This window comes from Dipodomys merriami, unplaced genomic scaffold (assembly GCF_024711535.1).
Source record: "Dipodomys merriami isolate MVZ:Mamm:240054 unplaced genomic scaffold, mDipMer1.0.p SCAF_208, whole genome shotgun sequence".
Classification (NCBI taxonomy): Eukaryota; Metazoa; Chordata; class Mammalia; order Rodentia; family Heteromyidae; genus Dipodomys; species Dipodomys merriami.
Genome location: NW_027203471.1, coordinates 1,149,829 through 1,162,422, shown reverse-complemented (window position 1 = coordinate 1,162,422; position 12,594 = coordinate 1,149,829). Strand labels below are relative to the sequence as shown.

The 12,594-nt window shown below is 35.8% G+C and overlaps 1 pseudogene; it reads left to right on the top strand.

The window, feature by feature from the left end:
- Positions 1 to 5,342: 5,342 nt before the first annotated feature.
- LOC138833452 (U6 spliceosomal RNA) lies at positions 5,343 to 5,441 on the top strand (annotated as a pseudogene).
- Positions 5,442 to 12,594: the final 7,153 nt, after the last annotated feature.

The following is a 12,594-nucleotide window of genomic DNA, read 5'->3' as shown; positions in this document are numbered from 1 at the left end:
GAAGCCACGGTCAAGGGGTCAGTAGCTGGTCTGTCATCCTGCCTTCTCAGGAACCTGAGATCTGAAGATCTGGGTTCCAAAATCTCCCAAACACAAAAGGTCCCATGAGACTATTATCTCCAATTCACCACTAAGAACCTGAAGTGGAAGCAGGGTGCTTTTCCTCATGCTGGTAATCCTAGCTACTCAGGAGAATGAGATCTGAGGATCATGGTTCAAATCAAGCCTGGGCAGGAAAGTCTTTGAGACACTTAGATCCAATGAACCACAAGAAAACCTGAAGTGGCGCTGTGGCTCAAATGTTAGAGCACAAGACTTGAGCTGAAGAGCTCAAGGAAAGCACCCAGGCCCAGACTTCAACTCCTACAAGTGACAACAACAACAACAACAGCAACAAGAATAAAGGACAGAAAACACTAACAAACCTGAGGTAGAGGCCTGGGAAAGTGCATTAGGGATAGAGTGCTTTGCATCTATGAAACCCTGGGCTTGATTTCTCAGGACCATATCATTAGGAAAAACTCTGAAGTGGCTCTGTGGTCCCAGTGGGAGAAGGCTATCCTTCGACAAGAGAAACTAGGTACAATACTCAGGTCCTGAGTTCAAGCGCCAGGACTCATGCATGTGTGTGCGTGCACACACACCCACACCCACACCCACACCCCCCCACACTAACACACACACAAACACACACACTCACAGACCAGAAGTGATGTTGTTACACAAAATGATAAAGCACTGGGCTTCTGCACTGTGCTCCTGCTCAGCACAAAGGCCTTGTGATCAAAACCTAGCCACCCAGGGCCCAACAAGGAGAGGTCAAAGGTTTCAAAACCTGATGAGCTTCACCAGCCCTAGATGACAGGAAGCTTTGTGATATCCAACATGTGCTTGGATTTCCCAAACCTAGGAGAGGAATCATAGGCCCATCATTGCTGGCAATGAAACATTCCATTAGATTCTGTGCCCTAGTTGTCTGCCAGAAGTACTCCTGAATTATATTGAGCACTTTAACTGAACACAAAAACATAGTCTCACAAAGGCAGGATAAGTGCACATAACTTTATCTGCCATGGAAAGTGGCACAAATGAAAACTTCCTGTTAAAACAGAGCACGGGGGAAAGAGATAGCTTGGGGTACAAAGAGACCCTTTTCTCCTGACATTCAGAGCACGCCCACATTCATCCTCACTAACTGGCTCAGATGGAATTGTTTGTTACCAAGCTGTACAGGAGTGAGGCCTTTTGTCTGCCTGTCCACACAATGTGAGAGACATCTTCCAGAAGGCCTGGGATGCAGTGAAACCCTCAGGTTACACTGGGAACAGTGAGGGGTTCCCTGGAACACGCACTGTCTTGAAAGAAGTCTCTGTGTTATGAAATTATTGTATTGAATACAAATTTCCTAGCTTGGTGCCATTCATCATAGCTATTCTGGAGCTTCACCTATAGGAATACATCCATACATAGACAATGACATGAAAGTACAGGTTCTTTTTGAGTGGGCAGGTCCTGAGGTTGGACTATGAGCCTAGGCATTGTCCCTGAGCTCCTTTTGCTCAAGGGTAGTACATGAAGCTTGAGTCATAGCCTCAATTCTGGGTTTTTTTTTTGTGATCTTTTAGAAGTAACAGTGTCATAGACTTTCCTACACTGGCTGGATTCAAGCTAAGATTTTCTCCATCTCAGCATCCTAAGGAGGTGCGACTACAAGCAGCAGCCACTGACATCTTCTTTCCTTTCTTCTTCATTTTTTAATCTGGACAATCTGACTTCTTAGCAGGGTCATTCCAATGGTTTGAATCTATAAGTAAACTACCCAATATTTATTATAGTTGCTTTCTCTCCTCATCTTCTTCTCTGGTCACAGGTTTGAGGCCAAACGTGAGAAATGAGTGTCACAGTATTTTGGAGCAAATATCCACATGATATGCCAGTTCTGTCACTTAGCATTGAGCTAGAATTTACTGTCTCAGGATGAGAGGACCGAAATCTGGAGTGATCCTAATACTGTCTGCATTGCTCCTTTTGCCTATAAAATGATCTAATCATCATCAGTCTTTTGTTTCTCCAACTTTAAGTATCTAGAACACACTAGAAGCATCTTCCTGTTTCTGTTTTTCTCTAGTACCTCTCGAGATTTAGACTAAGTATTTGTGTGAAGCGGCTCCTCTGCGAATCCCTGAGAAAAGCCACTAGAAGCCTCCTCAGGAGATCGCCAATCAAAGCCAGCTGAGCAGGAAACTCGGCAAGACTCTTATCTACAATAAACCACCAGTGAACCAGAAGTGGAGCAGTGGTCCAGAGGGTAGAGCTCCAGCTTTGAGAGAGAAAGCTGAGCAGGACATACAAGCCAGACCATGCAGGAAAGCCTGGGAGTTGATTATGTCCAATTAACGACCAGATAGCTCTTCAATTACTTTCTGTTGGCATGTTGCATGGGCCTAGGTGAGAAGTCATGCCCCTGTTATCTGATGATACAGGTAACTGGGACCTGAGATCCTAGGACCCATGGGTCCTACAGAAGAGAAGTATTTTTTAGACATCATATCAGCAAAATTTGGGCAAAATCAGTAGGAATGCTTCAGAAATATGGAGAAAAACAGCCAGCAAGTTAAAACAATAAACAGATCAGCAGAATAAAATCCCATATAGATTAGAGGAAAACAACACTCATTTTTTGCTATGTGAATTCAGAAGGCCATGTACACTTAGAAGGTAGCACAAGTTTGTACTTAGAATTTGCATTGATATATTTTATATTCTGATATATATTCTAAACCTAATTATTTATATTCTAATTTTATTTATTGGAATAAATATCAATTTATTTGTCAAATTATCAATTAATTCTAGTAAGTTTCATAGTATGAAATATAAAATCATCACATATAAATGTAAAATATATAACTATATATAATATAATGAAAAGGCTCATGTTTTGAATTGTTCCGTTGTGGTTAGGGTATCAAGGGCAACTCTGTTTTAAAGTATTATTCCATTATCACTACCTCAGTGTTTGGTAGAGTTAAACCTAAAGCTTTACCATTTGTAGATTTACAGCCTGGAGGCAAGAGGAAACACTGTGGTTAAAACATTACCAATTTAGGGAGGTTGAGCTTTTCTTCATGTGTCTATTGGCCATTCTTCGTTCTTCTTCAGAGAAGTTTCTCTTTAAGTCTTTAGCCCACTTATTTATTGGGCAGTTGTTTCTTTCAGGATTTGTTGTTGGGGATTTAATTTTTTGAGTTCCAAGTATATTTTAGATATGAGACCCTTGTCTGTTGTATGGCTAGTAAAGATCTTCTCCCAATCCGTGGGCTTTCTATTGATCGTGCTAGCTATGTACTTTGCCATGCAGAAGCTCTGCAACTTCCTGCAATCCCATTTGTCAAACCTGTCTTTGATTTGTTGTGTTTGCGGGTCTCTATTAAGAAAATTTCGGCCTGTGTCAAGGAAACCTAGGGTTTCTCCTATTCCATCCTGTAATGTTTTCAGAGTGTCTGCATTGAATTCGAGGTCTTGGATCCATTTGGAGTTGATTCTGGTGTAGGGTGATAATGCAAATCAAAACAAAATTGAGATACCACCTCACCCCAGTTAGAATGGCAAAAATGAAGAACTCTAATAACAACAGGTGCTGGAGGGGATGTGGACAGAAGGGAATATTATGCATTGTCGGTAGGAATGTAAACTTGTTCAACCACTTTGGAAAGCAGTATGGAAGTTCTCAAAAAATTTCACATAGAGCTCCGCTATGACCCAGCAATCCCACTTTTGGACATTTACCCAAATGTTTACAAACAAGACCACAATATAGCTACCAGTACACCTATGTTTACTGCAGAATTATTTACCATAGCTAAGATATGGAACCAACCCAGATGCCCCTCAGTAGATGAATGGATCAAGAAAATGTGATATATATACACAATGGAATTCTATGCCTTCATCAGAAAGAATGACATTGCCCCATTTGTTAGGAAATGGAAATGCTTGGAAAAAATGATATTAAGTGAAGTAAGCCAGGCCCAAAGAAACATAGGTCCCATGGTTTCTCTTAGTTGCAATATCTAGTATATGTATGAGTCAAGCAGAAAAGGTCAGATAATGTGATGTTAGGAAAATGAACCCTTAGATATGTATTTAATTTTTTTTCTTTCATGCATTTGTTTCTAACGCACTTATAAGATTATCTTTTTGTTGCTTTGTATGTCCCTCCCCCACATTATAACCCCTGCTTTCACTATATTTGATGTCGGTATAATTTGTGAAGGAGAAGGGGAAAAACAAGTCGTTTAAGGATACTGGTGGGCCCATTGCAACAATGAGAAGTACAAGTTGTCATGTCGAAAACGAACTTTACGACTTTGGTGGGGGGGGAGGATTGGGTGGGGGTTGGGGGGATGCTGGGAAGGGATGTGAAGCGTAAACAAAGGAGGGGGTTGCAATGCTTGACAAGAAATACACTCATTATCTTGCCCATGTAATGTAACCCCTCTGTACATTTTGTTCACAATAAAAATAATAATAAAACTAAAAATAATAAAAATAATAAAAACCATTACCAATTTAATGCCTAATAATGAAGAGAAATATATGGACTTCTCTTGCAACTATGAAAATATTTGGTGATAAAATGGCAGTAGTGTAAGTTCCTGCCTGGTTGGAAGGTAGACAGGCCAAGACATTAGGTAATCATGAATATGAACAAGTTTTCACTTTCTTGGCTTTAGATACTTTTGAAATGGTAGGTATCATAAACAATCATATTTTGATAAGATGCCTTCTAGAATGAACAGTTCTGGCTGAACTGTTCATCTCTCTATGATCCCTTGTAACTAAGATTAGTTTTGTTCCACTAATACAATCTATGCTGTCAGAGTAAGATATTCTGGTTGGTCTGTTCCTACATGGAAGAAGGGTAAAGGGTCAGGTAGACATTTGTGCCAGTAAGACCTCATTTGGGAACATTTCAGCTGCATAGGTTTAAAAATAGCTCTTAAACAAGGCTTACTTTGAATCCATTGGCTCCACAGAGCTAACACAGTTGGATAAATAAGTACTTGAAAAAGCCGTCTCCTTTGGACTTAGCTATAAATAGTTGAAAGTATGATCAAATTCTAAATGAAAAAGACTTAAAATAGTCATTGACAAAAAAATTTCAAATGTGAGCAATCAACTGAACAACATATTTTTTTCAACTATTCACAGAATTTTAGGGAAATAAGATTAATAGCATTTTTAGGAACAATAAGGTTTCCTTGTTACAAATAGGAACCTAAGCATATAAGCCTGTATAAATATTTCATCATTAACTACTAAAATTTACAGGATACTACAATCTTCAGCAGCTTGTATACCAAAATTACAACAATACAGAGATTAACATGGCACTTGTACAAGATGATATGAAAATTTGTGAAGTATTCAAATTTTTTCATTATTCAGATGCAAGAAATGAAAAACAGTTATTAAAAAGTTGATTACAAAATTACAAGTGTAACAATACACCTAATTCATATAATTAAAAGTTACTTTGACATCAGTGTATTAAATTTTCACCTTAGAAAGGCCTTTACATAGCATAACCTTTACCCAATTTTTGAAATTAGACAACCTTGTCGTTTTATCCCAAAGAAATATAATACTAAGGACCTAGGGGGAAAAAAGGAATCTTAAACTGTTTCTGTATGGGATGCAATCCGAAAGGGCACATTAATGAACCTATATGTTATAAAACAATGGAGAATTCAATGTATCATATCTAGGAGAGAATAAAATAGATTATGGACACTATACCAACATAGAATATAGAATATTTTAAAAAATACTTTTTCAAACAAACACCGGAAATATCTTTAGTTTCTATACTACTCATTTCAACAGATAAGTTAAAATTATTTCTGATTAACAAAATCACAAACTCTGCATAAATCATTATAGATGTATACCAAAACTCTTGAATACATTTTGACATCAAAAGCAGGCAATTCACTTTAAAGAACTCCACAGAATCCGTGAATTGTTACTATAAGATATTGTTGTTATTTTGATTGTGAAAATATGTTGTATTGACACAAAGGAATTAATGACATTTTTGAAATTTAAGAAAATTAACCGAATCATTAGGATTTAGGAGAACAATTTGTACAGCCTTCCACAACTTCAAAGAGGTAGTGATACATACTTAACCTTTTGGTAATATCAAATGCAGTTTCTTCCAAGTGGTTCTTCAGACCTGGTTTGACATATTGGTTCAACAGTTCCAGTGTATCTCAATTACCAGCAGCAAGATGCAAGGGAGTCAAGAAGCCTTTAGTTTGGGCATTGGTATCTGCATCATGAAGAAGAAAGAAGCCACTCTGCTATTATTACACGTATATGCACTGTGCAGTTGTGTCCAGCCATCTACAGTTATTGCATGTGCCCCTTGAGCCACCAACTCACAGACAATGTCTAAGTGTCCACTGTAGGCTTCCTGATGAAGAGGGGTATACTCATCGTCATCCCTAGTATTCACATGAGTGGCCTTTTTGGAAAGTATTCTCTGCACTGTAGTAAGCTGGTTATTTTCAGCAGCCCAAAGAAGAAATTTGCTTGGATCCTTCTCCATTTTTTTTCTTGCAATTGTTACCATTCCTCACTTTTTCCATCTTGTTCCTCATCTTCATCAGAATTGCCTAACCAGATACTTTGAGTGCCAGTGGAAATGAGGTGTCCATGTATTTCCCTAATAGTTAATGTTGGTTGAACTGGTCAGAAATATCTGGTGAATTTTCTGCGTATGTTTTTTCACCATGATTTATTTTCTTTTTCCATTTTTACTATTCGAAATTATTCTAACTGGATATTAGAGAATAAATGGAGAGTAGAGGAAAGATGTTCCTCCATATTCAAGGTACAGACTGAAAATGAGGACCAGTGGTGTCTTCATGTGCAACTTATTCTAGGAATGAGAAAATGTGAAATAATGCCTCCTATATAAATGATTTGGGAAATGGCAGTGCAGAAAGTGAAAGGATGCAACCCAAAATATAAAACAATATAAATTAGGATAATTATGGAGCAATCATATTATCTATGAAAGCCATGAAAGAGAGAGATGATCTATCCACAAAATCCATGCCTCTGATCAATTTATAGAACAAGCAGAAATTTGTTTTAAAAAAAATGGAAATAGAATTTATGTATTTACTTGAAATTACTAAATACATTTTTAATAGCCTACATAAGAATCTAAATCCTTGATAGTACTAGTAACAGATCTGACTGAAATCAGTTGAATCACACTTTTCCTGTACATTGAAGGAATAGGTACAGGCTTGGAAAGCAGCTAGAAAAGGCACGCAGATTGTATCTGTGAGAAAACTTTGTGGAAACTGGTATTGAGGATTACTTACTGGTGACCCACTTTCACTGGAAGCATTATTCTGACCTCTTGCTTGCTGATTCTGAACTATTGCTTTGATCATCATATTTTCCAAAAAGAAAAAGTCAGAATTGATCACAAAGGACTACTAATACATTTTGACATTTCATTAAGCATACTCAATCATCAAAATCACACGAAGACAATAGACAGGCCTATTTTTTTTAGATGAAAACAAGTGTCTTTAAAAAAACAAGGAATTTAAGTAGTCTTCCAAAGGACTTCTATTTTACTTACTGCATTATATATTTTTCCTAATGTTGAGTAACAATAAATAATGGATCTATTAGAAAGCTCTTAAAGCTCATTTGTTCAATAGTGAGTTCTCTTACACTATATTATGGTATTTTTTGTATGGTCTTAGGAAGAAATTTACATTACTAACTTGAATTTGTGACAGGACAATATCTTGACTGTACATCTTTCTTCTATACTCTCAGTTTTACATTATTATCTAAATATGTGCATTAAATAAGTATAGAGGAAAAAGTAGAAGCTACACTGGTGGATCATGGCTTTAATCCTAGCTAATCAGAAAGAAGAAATCTGAGAATTGTGCTTTGAAACCACACCAAGAAAAAAAAGTCCATTAGATTTTGATTTGAAAATAACCAGCAAAAGCTAGAAATGGAGCTGTGGTACAAGCAGTGAAATGCTAGCCTTGAGAAAACTAAAACAAAAAAATAACAAATTCTGCGACAGAGCCAGGCCCTGACTTCAAGCTCTAGTATTAGCATCAAACTAATTAATAATTAATTAATTAAAAATAAATTAAGTGGTCACATGTGGAGAAAATGCTCAGGGATATCACCCAGGCTCTTATGTCAAAAACTACAATCTACCGAAAAAATCTAGTTATTTAATACCTGTGTAAATAGAGTATTTTCATCACCCAAATGCACAACCATGCTCAGTTACTTTTGCAAGTTAACTCTGTTATGTCTGGAGTACCACATAACATTATCACTTAAGTAGAAAGCTTTGCAACATGGGTTCACTCTATCTCTCTAATGGATTTTTCTCCACACAAATACTCAAATCTTACAATTATTCCAATTCTTTGAAGTCATAGCTTCTTTTTAACATCCATAATATTAAAGTTTGAATTTAGTGTCTTGTATCTCCTACATGGGTGTTCTTACCAGTATGTCATGCCCCCAACCCTAAATTATCCAGATTAATTTTCAGATAGAATCTGGCTTTCTACTTGTGTATGATTATGGGCTCAGTCCACTTGATATTATTCTTCCTGGAATTTAGAATAACAGGTGTCTGGCATTGTGTACAGATCTTTATGTCCAGTCTGGGTTTTAACCACTATCCTCACAACAGTAGACTCCCATATAGTCAGGTTTTTCATAAGCTTATCATAGCTGATTTTTTAAAATAAATCTTTGCATTTCCTGCAGGTTCCTGAGTACTGAATTAATTTGTGTTTTCTTGGGTTCGTTTGTTTCATTTGAATATATGTATTCAGTGGTTCCTCATTTTTCCTTTGGTTTCTTCCATTCAAGTTCTTACCTAAAGTGCTGAGAAACCAATTCTTCTTTCTCAAGATAGTCAAGGTGAACCTTATTTATTCCAAAGCAATTTCAGTAATATTTAAACATCTTCATATCTAGGAATGGTATACAAATGCTAATCACTGAGAAGGGTCTTTTTATTTTCACAGCAGTCTTTGGCATTCACAGACTTATCATGAATTATACAAATATAATAAAACTCAGATACTTGCCAGGAGGAGAAAATCCTATTACTAATTGTTTTCAGAGGCTTCCCTTCTTGTGAATGAATTACACTGCTTGATGCAGAATCATATTGCTAGGGAGAGCCTAAAAAATCAGCTAACACTACAGAGTTGAGGGAGATTACTTGACCTCCTGAATAATTTACTTTTATGTCAAATAAAAGCAGGCTCCCAAAAAGAGAGTAGACTTTAGAGAAACTTGGTGAGTTGTATGTAAATAGGTGCTTAGCTGACTTTGTTAATTGGTGGACTAATACAGGGAAATAAAGTACAGCAAGGTAAAAAATTAAAGAACTATGCATTGAAATACTCATTTCTGTGTGTGTGTGCGTGCACACATGTGCGAGTACACACACACGCATGTGCATTGCTCATGCATGCATTATTCATTGCTGAGGCTTGAAAGTGCCTAGACACTATCCCAAAGCTTCTATGGTCAAGGAGAGTGGTCTACCACTTGAGCCACTACTCCACTTATGGTTTTTTGGAGATAATCACATGTATTGTCATGATTGGACAGGCTTTGAACAGTGGTCTTCAGATCTCAGCCTCCCGAGTAGCTAGCTGATTCAGTCTCTGAGTAGCTTGTTAAAATGCTACCTGTCCTCTATGCTTCACTGCTGTTTTATACTTTTCCTGAGGTAATCACAAGTCTAAGTCATATATGTCTAATTGCTTAAAAATATTTACTGCTTGGCACCAAGGCTCCCAACTGTACTCTTAACTACTTAGGAGGTTTGAGAACAGAACCCAGGCCACATTTTAGTGGACTTCCTTAATCTATAGCTGGGTGCATTGGATCATTTTCACCATATTGCACTATCTAGAGACTAAAATTGGAAGGACTGCAGGATCAAGGCCAGCCATGGTAGATAATGCAACTCTGATGCCTTTGATGATGGGAAGGCTAAAAGGACAGCTCAGGTGCATGTTCTTGTGGAAAGGGAACCCCTATCCTAAAATTAACAACTGATATGATGCCAGCCTAGAAAGAACAATACACCAAGTTGAAATCCCCACCAAAATAAGTATATACCTTAACATCCAAAAACATAGTAGAATCTGTTCTTTGCTCTAATATAATCTTTATCTGATTATCATATGATGTGACAGAATAGTTTCTTCGTTAAACTTATGATATATTTATAAGGACCTAGAAAATTCTTCCTCACTTCATAAGTGCAAACGAATGGCAAATTGCCTCATTTCTTACATATTTGACTACAACTAAAAATTCGTCTAATGATTATTATAGTAATATATTCTGATTTATTACTTCACTGTGTAACAGTTTTTAAACTTTTTGCTTCTTTGTTGAAGTTTAAGTATTTAAACTGTATCATCAAAATATATTCCTTGGGTACTTGGGGCAGTTCTTTACTAAGTTTTTAACCAATGGTTTCTAAGAATTTTTTTATTGTTAAAATATTGTACAGAGGGATTACAATTACATGGGCAAGATAATGAGTACATTTCTTATCAAGCATTGTTGCCTCCTCCTTTGTTTCCACTTCCCATCCGTCCCCATCCCCTCCTTTCCCCCCCAACCCAATCCTCCGCACCTCCACAGCCAAAGTTGTAAAGTTTGTTTTTCGACATAACCTCTTGTATATCTCATTGTTGCAATGGGCCCACCTGTATCCCTATTTAAAATATTTGTTTTTTTCCTTCCCCTCCAAAAACTTATACCAACAGCAAATACAGTGAAAGCAGGGGTTATACCGTGGGGGAAGGACATATAAAACAACAAAGAAATAATCTTATAAATATGTTGGAAATAATCGCATGAAAGAAAAAAAATTGAATACTTATCTTGGAATTCATTTCACCTTACATCAACTTATCTGACATTTTCTACTTGACTCAGACAAATACTAGTTATTGCAAATAAGGGAAACCATGGAACCTATGTTTCTTTGGGCCTGGCTTACTTAACTAAATATAATTTTTTCAAGTGTTTTCATTTCCTAAAAAATGGGGCAATGTCATTCTTTCTGATGGAGGCATAGAATTCCATCTAAGAATTCTTAATTGGTATATTCTTTGGTTTATTTTTAATTTCAATTTAATTTTATTGTAAAGGTAATTTACTTAGGGATTACATTTTCATAAGTAAGATAATGAGTACATTCCTTATGGAAGGAACATTGTTATCCCCTCCATAGATTTTTCTGTACACTCATACAACTACTGATGTTTTTGCAATTGCTATTGATCAATGGGTACTTTTTCTTTCTTTGTTCATGCATTTTTATTATAAAATTGATATACAGAAGTTTACATTTACTTGTCACCTAAAGAGTACACTTCATTTTATTTTCTAAATTTCAAATTTTGAACTTAATTACTTATTTTCTTTTGTTTCATTAGGGTAATTCTTTTTTCAGAGCTGTAGGATTAGTTAATTTAATTGCATGATTTTCACACATGTAAATTAATCAGACACATATATTTTGCTTTTAAAATTTTTAACATGTGAATATATAAAATTATTTTCTTAATTTTATATGGTTGTTGAATTTAAATAAATTTATTTTCTCATAGTTCTAAACATATTTTTCCAGGTAACAAATACTAACTGTATTTTCAAGAAGCACATAATTATTAAGAAAGGCTTCATTACCTGGTCACTTTTTGAAAATTTACTTTCTTGTACTTGAATTTTAAAAAGTTTGAGCTGGGCATGGTGATTTGTGGCTTCATTTTCTAGGTATAGGAGGAACTGCAAATAGGTTTATAATTCAGGAGAGCCTGGGAAACTATGAGACCTTATTCTAAAAATATCCATAGTGAAATGATTAGAGATATAGCCATCAATAGCAAGATACGGAGCATGCACCTGGATATCATATTCTAAATCTTGAGTTAAAACCCCAGTAACCTCAACCTTTTGTCAAAATAAAACGATACCTGTTTCAAAATGTTTATTATTTAAAACATGTTTACAAAGGTTCTCATTTGTTCTATTTCTTAATTTTCAATTTACTTAATCTATAAGAATCCAAGTGTATTGTCTTTTATTTCTCCTAAACTTTTAAATATTATGAGCAATATTATTTCATATATTAACCTTCTTTAACTATTTGTGATAATTTCCTCGGTTCAATATGATAATATCAATATTCCAAATGTGTGTGTGTGGTTGAGTGTGTGTGTGTGTGTGCTTTGTGGGTACTTTGTAATGTTGGCGGGGGGGTCAGATCCAAGGTTTTTCAACTGCACTATACTGTCTAGTTGTAATGTAGTGTTTTAAATTATGACTTTTAAATTTTCATTACTAGTGATTTTTCAAAATTATATATGATAAAATGTGATCCATATTCTATCCACGTTAGCAAATTTTATTGTTATTTAGAATATTTCTACTGCCTTTCCACTTTCAAACACTTGTGTTTGTTATTGATAAAGGTTTTAC